The sequence below is a fragment of the Rhinoderma darwinii genome, chromosome 2, assembly GCF_050947455.1.
Source record: "Rhinoderma darwinii isolate aRhiDar2 chromosome 2, aRhiDar2.hap1, whole genome shotgun sequence".
Taxonomy (NCBI): domain Eukaryota; kingdom Metazoa; phylum Chordata; class Amphibia; order Anura; family Rhinodermatidae; genus Rhinoderma; species Rhinoderma darwinii.
Window position 1 is genome coordinate 41,075,873 of NC_134688.1, and position 12,607 is coordinate 41,088,479.

The 12,607-nt window shown below is 40.7% G+C and overlaps 1 protein-coding gene across 2 annotated transcripts in view; it reads left to right on the forward strand.

The window, feature by feature from the left end:
• Positions 1 to 1,638: 1,638 nt before the first annotated feature.
• The window catches only part of ELMOD1 (ELMO domain containing 1), a 100,629-nt gene continuing 89,660 nt past the window's right edge, over positions 1,639 to 12,607 (forward strand). For both annotated transcript variants that reach the window (XM_075851587.1, XM_075851588.1), the window contains exon 1: positions 1,639 to 1,771. The gene's annotated coding sequence lies outside the window, so the exon portion shown is untranslated. The remainder of the gene's footprint in view (positions 1,772 to 12,607) is intronic.

Consider the following 12,607-nt stretch of genomic DNA (forward strand, 5'->3'; position numbering starts at 1 on the left):
AGAGATAAAAGAACATAAATCTGCCGGAGATAAAAAGAAGGGGCTGAGATCGACACCTGAGCTATCTGCTATCTGTACAGTAAGGGTATGTTCACACGCAAATGCAAAATACTTCTGAAATTACGGAGCTGTTTTCAGGCGAAAACAGCTCCTGAATTTCAGACGTTTTTGCAAGTACTCGCGTTTTTTGCGGCGTCCATTACGGACGTAATTGGAGCTGGTTTTCAATGGAGTCAATGAAAAATGGCTCCAAAGACGTCCCAAGAAGTAATATGCACTTCTTTGACGCGGGCGTATTTTTACGTGCCGTCTTTTGACAGCGCCACGTAAAATTACACCTCGTCTGCACAGAACATCGTAAAACCCATTGCAAGCAATAGGCAGATGTTTGCAGGCGTAAAACGCCTCCATTACGTCTGAAAATAGGTCGTGTGAACATACCCTAACATTTCTGAAGCTGACTGATGCCCTCTATCTCATATCTATCTATCTAATCTATCTATCTATCTATCTATCTATCTATCTATCTATCTATCTATCTATCTATCTATCTATCTATCTCATATCTATCTATCTATCTATCTATCTATCTATCTATCTATCTATCTGTCTGTCTGTCTGTCTATCTATCTATCTATCTATCTATCTATCTATCTATCTATCTATCTATCTATCTATCTATCTATCTATCTATCTATCTATCTATCATCTATCTATCTATCTATCTATCTATCTGTCTGTCTGTCTGTCTGTCTGTCTGTCTGTCTGTCTGTCTGTCTGTCTGTCTGTCTGTCTGTCTGTCTATCTATCTATCTAATCTATCTATCTATCTATCTATCTATCTATCTATCTATCTATCTATCTATCTATCTATCTATCTATCTATCTATCTATCTATCTATCTATCTATCTATCTATCTATCTATCTATCTATCTATATATCTAATCTATCTATCTGTCTGTCTGTCTGTCTGTCTGTCTGTCTGTCTGTCTGTCTGTCTGTCTATCTATCTATCTATCTATCTATCTATCTATCTATCTATCTAATCTATCTATCTATCTATCTATCTATCTATCTATCTATCTATCTATCTATCTATCTATCTATCTATCTATCTATCTATCATCTATCTATCTCATATCTATCTATCTATCTATCTATCTATCTATCTATCTATCTATCTATCTATCTATCTATCTATCTATCTATCTATCTATCTATCTATCTATCTATCTATCTATCTATCATCTATCTATCTCATATCTATCTATCTATCTATCTATCTATCTATCTATCTATCTATCTATCTATCTATCTATCTATCTATCTATCTATCTATCTATCTATCTCTCTCTCTCTCTCTCTCTCTCTCTCTCTCATATCTCTCTCTCTCTCTCCCCTCATAATCTTTCTTTTTTTCTATTTTATGAAATTGTATATTACATATCTGATATATAACATTTTATGTATACCATATATAATAATAGTCATATATCGCGTTTGTCACTACCCTACACTATAATATAATATACATTATACAAGGCAGACATATGTGGCTGCACTGCTGAGGCGCTAAGGTGAGAAGGTGGGCGGGGCCTGGGGCAATCCCCCGCTCTGATTGGCCTTCGTTGTCGGGGTCGCGCCTGTGTTGTTCTCGGTGTCGGAGGCTCGCCGCCGTGCAGTGGAGCAGCTGGGATCTAGTGAGTGACAGCCGCCCGATCATGGGACCCTGAAATCCCGGACCCGCTCCAATAACAAGTCATTATACAGGTGAGAGCCCGGAGCTGAGCATCTATGTGCTCATTAGCCAGGTGCCTGTGCTACATTCATTCACATTGTAATGCTGCTCGTCTGTGGGCATAGATAGTGATGAGGCATTGCTATGCTTGGTATTGGCATATTATTGATGGGATCAGCGCACACATGCTGCATGCCAAACAGAATAACGCTGGGAATGGGGGGTGCGGAATGCAGTACTGACCAGACTGTGGGTGAAGGGGTTAACCCTAGAGTATTAGAGAAGATCCCTCACATATAATACATTGTGATACAGCAGCCACTAATTATATATGTATATAGGGTTAATTAATTATCTAATATCTATCCATAATGGAAAGAATCTATATGTGTATCTAATCTTCTGTAATAAGACCCCAGAATATTACCTATATCTAATACATGCATTTTTGTGAGATCATCTGGTATACTATGTTATATACAGATTACGTCCCCTGTGTTGTGCTGAGACTAGACAATAGCTGGTTTTCTTTTGGCATCAATGAGGGACAGTATTGGGGAGATTCATGGATTGTTTTTCTTTTGGGAGGGGGGATACAGCATATCAATATTGTCACTCAATATTGTATCAATCGCAGCATTGTTTAAGACTGTCTCATCGGGGGTTAATCTGCACCTTCATCTTTAAAACATCACCGGGCACCAGAACGCTGCGTAAAGCGACAATATCAGATCTGTCCTGTTGTTCATGTGCTGTTTTTTTTCTGCCATATCACAAAAGCAAGAGAATATCTGAAGGGGCAACAAAGGAAAATGTAAAAATGTTGAGGCATAGGTGTGGGGTATGGGCGCCAGGTGTTGGATGCCAGTATGGGGCACCAACAAGCCATTCTGCCTTAAACAGAACTGTGGTACGTAGAAAACCGAGTCTCTCCCCAGATGAAGAAAAGCCGAGCTATGGTTACGTTGTGGCCACTCGTTTTTATGCAGAGACTCGTTGACTCTTGAGGTTGTATTTTTCCTACATCAGTTCTAATATCCTCTGTAAATGATAAAGAGAGGAATCTCTACAGATGTAACAAGCAGCTCAGATCATCATTCTATGACTTCCATTTGTAGCACACGAGTAGTTAAATATATGTAAGTAATAGTGTGGTGTGAGGCTGTAAGGGTATGTTCACACGGGCTATTTTCAGCCGGCTGAAAAATCGGAAGCAGAACGCCTACAAACATCTGCCCATTGATTTTAAAGGGAAATACGGCGTTCTGTTCCGTTATTTTACGCCTCATTTTCAAGTAACAGCGCGTAAAAAGACGCCCCGTAAAAATATGTACATGCCACTTCTTGAGTCGTTTTTGTAGCCATTTTTCATTGACTCAATATAAAAACTGCTCCAAAAACGGCCGTAAAAAACGCTAGTTTGATTAAAAAACAGCTGAAAATCAGGAGCTGTTTTCACTTGAGAACAGCTCCGTATTTTCAGCCGTATTTTGTTAAGCGTGTGAACCTACCCTAATCCTTATAATGGTTCAGTAGGTGTGGAGTAAAACCCTCATGCAGACTTCAGTCATATCGCGCTTTCACCCCCATTAATTATTTGCTATTAGGCCGTATTCATTTTTTTTTATCTGTATGTCTTTGTGCGTTCTGTGTATCCGTGTTTTACGTCGTATGTCATATGTTTTTCTCGTCTGCAAAAAAACGGAAGTACGTCTATATTTGTCAATTTTGGCCCAACCCACTGTAAACTCCCTCCGAAAGGTCACATGGTCGGTCTGGTGCCATTTTCTATTACTTTTATTGCACAGAGAGTTCTTTTCTGCATCGCTTAGCAATGGATCCGTGAAAAATGGACGACATCCGTGTGCGGTCTGTCTTTTTAATTCACCCATAGACTTTAGTAGGTGAGTCTGGTCTGAAAAAAATGGATCAGAATAGGACATGCTGTGAGTTTGTCACAACGGTAATGTGCTCCGTTAAAAAAAACGGATGTGGAAGTAGTCCCATTGACTTGTATGAGTCAGTGTGCTGTCCGTTGTTAAAGCTGATACGTTGCCCTGTAACCTAAGATGAGCACATTCCACTAAACAAATTACTAAGATACCCTCCATGGAGACTAGTACCCAACCTGGTCCCCACTTTTCTGGAAATCCATAGGGTTTTTTGTACACGGACTGCTCCTTTACCACTGCTGCCTCTTCAGGTCCCTTGTTGAGGTTATCATGGGCCCAGGGGGTAGGATTAACATTTTTACATGACAAATATATGCATGCGGGGTGCCCACAATGTAGTGCTACCCTAAAAAGCAAATAACAAAAAAATGACAATATTCCATAGATCTGATTGAAGTTGTTTTCTTTTTTTCTCCATCTGACCTAGACCACCATGACGACTTCTCCTGGATAGAACTTTTCTCTGCAGAGTTTACTACCCAGGTGTTTTTGGCTTCTTGCTTTAGCTGCTCATCCCCAACCTCTATAGCTATACAAATTCCTCATGGTGCCACACACTGTGCCCCCTGAATGTAATTGCACTACACACAGTATCCCTGAATATAATACCACCACACACTGTGCGCTCTGAAAATAACAGTGCCACACACCATGACTCCTGAAAACCACAGCGTTACATACAGAATCCACTGAAAATAATACCATCACACAGAAGGCACCCTGAAAATAATGCCAAACACAGAGGGCACCCTGAAAATAATGCCAAACACAGTGCCCATGAATATAAAAGTGCTACATACTGTGCCCTCTTAAAATAGTGCCACAGTTAAGATTTGCTGGGTAGAGACTCATTTGGATTTAGGAATACATCTCCAATACTATTTGTTTTTTTGTAAAATATCTCATACAGCAGGTATACATATGAATACTAACATTCATGAGAGGAGACGCTGTAAGAATGATGATGGATTTTTAAAGGGAAACATCAATTTTTTGTGTTTTTTTTTAGCTGGTATTACATCATTCTACAGGATCCACATATAAGATAAAAAAATATACAAATTCAGGTCATTATCAATTATTTATCTTCCACGTTCCATTTTAATGATTGATTTCAAGGTTAATATATCAGCATGGTGGAGAAACATTTATGACCTAGTTAGAACCCTTTGAGTATTTATGAGGTTAATTTCCTTTGACCATAAATATCATAGCAAGCTACTAACATGTGAAGATCTGCTATAGTCTGGGGGAAGGATTTTTTACATTGTATACCCTGCTACAGGGGTTACGTTCAACGTCACAGATCACACCACAAATGCTAAGTTGGCATTACAGAACAAATGACTGCTGAACAGCAGAGCCTCAAGGAAAATTTGTCTAAACATATATAATGTCCAAATAAATATTACAGGGTAAGATAGCTATATAGGCTACCAGGCCACCAAAAAACTATCTCTGTTCTTGTTCAGGGTCCAAAATAGGTGTAAAACCTAGAAATGAAAAATGAGACCAGTGTCCTACTGTCTCTTCTATTCTCTACACCACTGACTTTGCTTTATTGGCAGCTTATTGGCATTGAGTTGTAGTTATTATTTAATTGTTTAATTCAAGCCAATTTCAACTTCAGAATGGCCTGTGTTCAGGCTTCTCAATAACGTTTTCATGATTTCTCTGATCGTCTCCATTCAACTTGTTGGCAATTTCATAAATGTTTGCCAGTGCTATTAACAACTATTACTAGGGTTATTATTATCATCATGATTATTACTATTATTATAAGCCAAGGGATTTTTAAAACAGATGACCACTATAGATTGCCCCTGCAATGGCTGGAGTGGCAAAACATGGCTACCATTCATATAAATCGACGTCCATGTGATGCATAGGTCTGCCAGTGCAGAAGCCACCCCTATAGAGTGACTCTCCGTTCTGGCCCATAGAGGGGTTCTTGAGTCGAGTACCGCCTTCTATCGTGTCCATATGCCCTAATAGGATATTTTGATGGGGTTGTCGTAACAATGTCGACCTTGTTGTCCCGACTCCCTGATACCACAATGTTGAAGTACCTGCATGTCCAAAACCTGCCAAGTAATTTTTTTTAGTGACTGGAGAAAAAATTCAACTTGTTTAATCACGAATAATTAAGTGCTGTTTACGTTGATATGTTTTACAGAGGATTACTCGGATCTGTGCCAGTGGATCCTTACTGAACCTGCACCACTGCACTATACAGCTATACTAATATAAGCAAGGAGTGTGCTGCTTTTTTTGACGATTCCCTTGAAAGAGTACCTCGCAGCTCTCCTGACATGTCTGTTTCACTAAATACCTGCATTTCACATAAAATAACAATGCTTTTCTTAGAACTCTGTGTTGTGCCTTAACTCTGTTATTCCTCCTGGAAATGTATGAATAAATTGACAGCTGGGTATTCCCATTCTCCTTGTCATTGGGGTGTATTCTAACACACTCTGTCCAAACAGTTCTTACCGTGTCGAACTTGTAGTAACACACCCCATTGACAAGGGGAATGAAAACGCCCAGTTGTCAATTTATTCATACACTTCCAGGAGGAGTAACAGAAGAATGGCACAATAGAGTTCTAAGAAAAGATGCTCCAGAATTGTTATTTCATGGGAAATACAAGTATTTACTAAAACAGACATGTCAGGAGAGTTAACAAATCATTCCTCCATGCAACTGTCCATGGTCCTGAAATTGTTAAACAGTATTAGGCCTCATGCCCACTTGAGTTATTTTCTTCACTGTGCGTTCCGTTTTGTTTTTTTAACAGATAGCACACTGACACATTCATTTCTATGAGGCCATGCACACTTCCGTTGTCTTAACGGAACCGGGTGGCCGTTCCGACAAAAATAGGACAGGTCCTACTCCTGCCCGTTTTTGACTAAACAGTCTCGGCCATTTCATTCATTTGGTCCGTTGAAATAACGGGTTGCAAACGAGAACCATCCGTGTACGGTCCGTGTTCCACGGATCCGTCATTAGCGGCCGTACGAAGGGCAACGGAAGTGTGCATGAGGCCTTGGACTAGATGTAGATCAGGATCTGTATAGGGCTAGCACAGTTTCACTTCTGTAAACTACTAGTATTTTTGTTTTCAATGTTATATATACAGTGGCAATATATTCCATAGGACTATACAGGGAATACAGTCACATTGATCCTCGTTGCATCTTATACCGCATCCTATTAGGGGGGATAACAGGCGGCTGATCAAGTCTCACATGCTGCACCTTATTCCTTTGTCAGGACTTAATTTATACAGCATCCGGCTCCATTTATGCAGATTTGGCACAGCTGTGCCAATTCATGCCACCATTCACATAGTTATACATTTGCTTCAAGGCCTCTCCTATCAGTTGATATATAGTACAATACAATAGCAAAGCTGAATATTGTTAATGTAAAATAAATAGTCAGGGAGTGAAATGAGATGACCGGCCTAGAACGGTAGCCCCGTGGTATAGTAGCACAAATAGAGGCAGGTGCTTCCTCCTGCTGGCAACAAAGTTGGAACCATTTACATCGCTGTTGATGCAGAAAACGTGTCTGTGTGTAAAACAGGCCTTGGAGGAACCATCGGGCAGCTTCATCTACACTGCAATAAGAGGAATTGAAGCGTTAATGACTTTGCCTTTCAATATTGTACAAGACACTGGCTGCTTCTAAACAGCTGCCAATTAGCCGGGCTGCCGGTGTTCACATGCCCTAAAGTCTTTATGCTGCTTACACCGCTCCTCGTTACTCGTAATTTACCGATGACTATTTTTGGTGCATGTGTTTTTTGTACAGTGCATTGGTTTTTGTATATTTTATTGTTTGTTCTATGATCTGTTTGTTCTCATAGCCAGATGTGCCTTTCCAGCATGAGAGATTTTGTTTCGGATTTGCATAAGACTCGTGGTTCCTACTTTTATGATCAATCTTAGTCTGTGGTGTCTTTGTAGACCTGTTGTAGGTACCCTGTAGCTTATCATTTTTTATAGAATGATGACATCAGCAGAAGAGGAATGTGCTGATCTTGTGGTAAGGCAGTGACCTGTCCACTCATGTGTTTATGTTACTGAGGACTGGACTGCTTGTGTTAGGGCCATTGTTATGAAGTAAGTGCAGAAAGAACACACTGTAAACAATACTGTAGATCAAAGGACTGATGACAGCAGCAGAGGAGGAGGGTGCTGATCTTGTGGTAAGGCAGTGACCTGTCCACTCATGTGATTATGTTACTGAGGACTGGACTGCTTGTGTTAGGGCCATTGTTATGAAGTAGGTGCAGAACAAACACACTGTAAACAATACTGTAGATCAAACGACTGATGACAGCAGCAAAGGAGGAGGTTGCTGATCTTGTGGCAATCTGTGACCTGTCCACTCATGTCATTATGTTACTAAGGACTGGACTGCTTGTTATATGGGAGTTGGTATGAAGTAGATGCAGAAAGAACACACTGTAAACAAGTACTGTAGATCAAAGGAATGATGACAGCAGCAGAGGAGGAGGGTGCTGATCTTGTGGCAAGCAGTGACCTGTCCACTCATGTGGTTATGTTACTGAGGACTGGACTGCTTGTGATATTGGCATTGTTATGTAGTAGGTGCAAAAAGGACACAGTGTAAACAAGTACTGTAGAGCAAAGGAATGATGATGGCAGCAGAAGAGGAGTGTGCTGATCTTGTGGTAAGCAGTGACTTGTCCACTCATGTGATTATGTTACTGAGGACTGGACTGCATTTGATTGGGACATTGGTATGAAGTAGGTGTGGAAAGAACACCCTGTAAACAAGTAGATCAAGGAAACAATGATGGCAGCACAAGAAGAGTATGCTGGTGTTGTGGGAGGCAGTGTGTAGCTGCATCTGACTAGGGTATTGTCACGCTATACTAATGGGTAGGGAGGTAAATTGAGGAGTTGGCTTTTCATTATTATATGCCAACATACATCCCAGTTTCTGCAAGTCGTGGTCGTCTGGTTCAGATATGTGCTTTATAGTACATTACATTTTTTATTTTCTTGATAAACCCTGCAGAAGGGTCTTTTTTCAAACTAAGTAACTCTAACAGGAAAATCAATTTTGAATTACATGCCTATGAACCTACAGTATTTTACTTATCCAAGGCTTCAGGGCAGTGGAGAAAACAAGGTGGCCAAGGTTCTCCCCTCTTTTTCTTTCTATTTATCTGTTTCTTTCTTATTTTGCTGCCAACATTATGCCTTCATTCCTCTTCAAACTTTGTTTTAGACTTTCCCTGAGACTTGATTCCCTACTATACTATGAAAATCGGAGTATTCTCTGCTGCCTCCTGGTCCTACCTTATCATAAGATTCTGGAAATTCTGGATTAAAATTGACTTTAGAACTAATTTACATACATTCTGTAGTGTCAGGAATTTCACAGTGTTGGTGCAGGAATTTTGTTGGACCACTTATGTTTTATACAATATGCTGAGCATAAACAATCCTTAGGGTCAGTTCACACAGATTTTTTTGAATCCCTGTCGGAATCAGCCCCAAAAAACATCAGAAATCGCTCCCCATTGATTTCAGTGGGAGGCAGAGGTGTTTGTTTCCCGAGCGGCTTTTGGCTGCTCGCGGGGAAAAAAAAGTGGCAATTCCTTTCTTGCTGCGGACTCCGCCTCTGACCTCCCATTGAATCAATGGGAGGCAGGAAAAACCTGCGGCGCCAGTTTCTGAGCGTTTTTCGCTCCGCTTTTTGCCTGCGATCCTTGCATTATCTTCAATGGCTGTTGGCGAAAAACTACGTGAACAAAATACGTGCGGGCCGTTCAAAATCTGCCTCAAAATTCCTGAAGGATTTCTCGGGCAGATTTTTTCTGCCTGCAAAAAAACTCAGTGTGAACGGGGTCTAAGTTTTGCTTCTTATTCTACACATACTATGTGGATTAATGCATTTTGCGGCACTTACGATTCTGGAAACTGCGTTTCATCATAAATAATCTAGGGATGTACATAGCAAAAGCAAAATGAAGATCATTCTCCTAGACCTAGGCCTGCTATCATCGGCACCAACGCTCACCAGTTCTCTTCATCCTTTCTGGCAGGCCAAATGGGGTGCTATAGATCTGGGAACAGAAACACGGGGGTTGGGTGCCAAAATGCATTTTCTCAATCCAAGTGCAAGTTGTTGTATTGGGAAGCAACGCTTGGTTTGAGTGTGGTTTCCCGCAGGGCCCCATGGCAGTATCATGGCCTTCCTAAGTGGCATCGCCTGCCTTTTTGTATTTATGGCGCTGTTCAATACTTCTTTTCTTGTTCTTTATATTTGGTTTTAGGGTCAATGTATATGGTTTTTTTTTTTGCATGGGATTGGATTTTTTTTTTAACCTGCTATAATGAAAGGTTTATTTCAATGTGAAGAGAGATTAATAAATCATTTTTGAACCTGGTAAATTCTTTCATCTCACAAGTTGCAGGAACAGATTCACGATGGTCTAGTTCCTGATGAAATATAACAAGGGAAATAGAGTCTTTACGCTGACATAATTTACCTTTCTCCGAGGAGCAGTTATACTCCTTTTAATTATCTAGTTCATGCAGAATTGAAGCTGCATACAGAAGATGTTCTTTGTCTTAGACTAGACGTGAATAGTGTTTGCCTCTACCTAGGTTGTTATTGTCTCCTGTTTTATACAGGATATTGTGTTTTTTACATGCATTTTTTCTGTTGTCACAGAAGAGCGACAGCTGCTGAGTGTTTTCTTGAAAAAATGTATCAAGACCTATAAAACGTGCAGTATTTAAATGCAAAATGTGAATAGGATTTTTAAAAATCTCATTGATCTTTATTTAAAGGGGTAATCTGGGATTTTAAATTTGATGGCCTACCCTTAGGACAGGCCGTCAATATTAGATCGGTGGGGGTTCAACTCTTGGCACTCCAACCAATCAGCTGCTTAAAGGGGCCGCAGCACTCGTATGAGCGCTGCAGTCTCTTCATTGTTTAGATAAGTTTCATTCCTGTACAGACTTGTATCGCCTGCGCGAGGTATTGCAGCATTGCGCCATTCAAGTGAACCTCGTACCTTGCACTGTACACACGTTCAGAATTTAATGAGCATTTTGGTGTGGATTTACTTCCGAACTCCTCATCAAATTTAGTACAATTCTGCATCCAATGTTTTGTAATACTGTTCGCATACAGCAAAAAAAAAAAAAAATCTGTGCAAATTTTTGTCCGCATGGCAGTAGAAAAATATTAGTGAGAATAAGAAGCATACTACTTATTCTCAGGGATTCTGCACAGAAAAGGTGATGGATTAGCAGTAAATGGGGCTAATCTTCGTGCGGATCCGTGGGACATTAAACTACACATCTGCAGCAGAAATCTGAGTGCCACCCTTGAATTTCTTCAGCGCATCCTCTAATAAATCCTACATGTCTGGAAAGGGCCTTAAAGGGGTCGCCCCACCAGAATGACCCTTTTCTAATTGCAGACCCTCCAGTATACTGATCACCATGGGTCAAGCGGCTTGAAGCATATAATACAGTCCTCCAGAGCAGGAACTGCTCTTTTTATTGGCACTGGTTAATATAGTTAATTAGAATGGAAACTCCTTTCTATGAAAAAAGCTTTTTTACCAGATGGGATCAGCCCGGCCTCAGAACACGTCAAAATGGCAGGACCACTAGACTTGCCGGGCCAATGGTGATCTATGCAAACATGCTCTATGCTTGTGAGGATAGATAATAGCGTAGAAAGGGGGCCAACTATGAGCCACCCATGGATGGGACAGTCACTTTAAGACATTTTTGTCTTTGAAAAGGTGAGGGACGGGTCTGACAGGCCCACTAAATTACCAGAGACCGAACCTCGGGGACAGATCTGCACAATTGGTGGATGTTAGCTGTGACTTCACAGATGTAGTGCATTTTCCCTATTTAATATTTCTATTCAAGCTGCTCAAAGCGGATTGCAAAAATATCTGTCATGGCACCATTGGCTGTCATGAACAGTGTTGAGCGGCTGATTATTAGATTGGTGGTTCCATGTGCTCCAGAGCCCCCACGATTCACTGCAGTAAATAAATGTGCGATGAAACATGTAGGGCTTTATATAGGGATGTTGTGACTATTCCAGCATGGGCTGGGAGTATCACACTCTAACTTCCATATCCCTAAGACCACTTTCACATGGCAGTAATTTGGTCAGTATTTTGCGTCAGTATTTATAAGCCAAAACAAGAAGCAGGTCTAAACCAGCAGGAGCCCAAATAAGCCAGACCCCCAATATTTGTATAATTTGGCAGGGAGCATACCCACGATGAATACCTCCCCCATCAATTTAACACCAACTCTAAGGATCCCCAACCCATCACCCACTGCCTTGACACTGCAACAACAGCCAAAGAAACAGCAACAAGCACTCTAGACATCCTAAAACACCTAAAACAGAGAAAAACAATTATGGGAAGGACAGGACACTTCTCCTGGCTGCGTCCTGTCGGCCAGGAACCAAACTCCCGGCACTGAGTGACCTCCCCTCCGCGCCTCCCATAAACTACTCCCTTCCTATACCCTAGTCATGTGTCCTTCCTCCACGGCTTGCAACCTGGGTCCGGCCTGTCTATTGATCTCCACATCTCTCCATATATATATATATATATATATATGTATATTTCTTATTTTTTGTGTGTTCGTATTGTTAATTAGGGAGTTTTAATGCATATTAATGAAAATTAATATTATTTTATTTTAAAAGACAGTGAAATAAATAAATGGAAATAATCTGTGCCCAAAAAAAAATGCGGAAAATGACTTTTTGGATATTTAAAAGCGAGCTGCTCACCAGCGCTGTCTTCCTCTGACAGTTGCCGTTGTTGTGAGTGTCACAACAGGGCTGGTGGGGAAACCTGGTGTCGCGTGCCCCTGT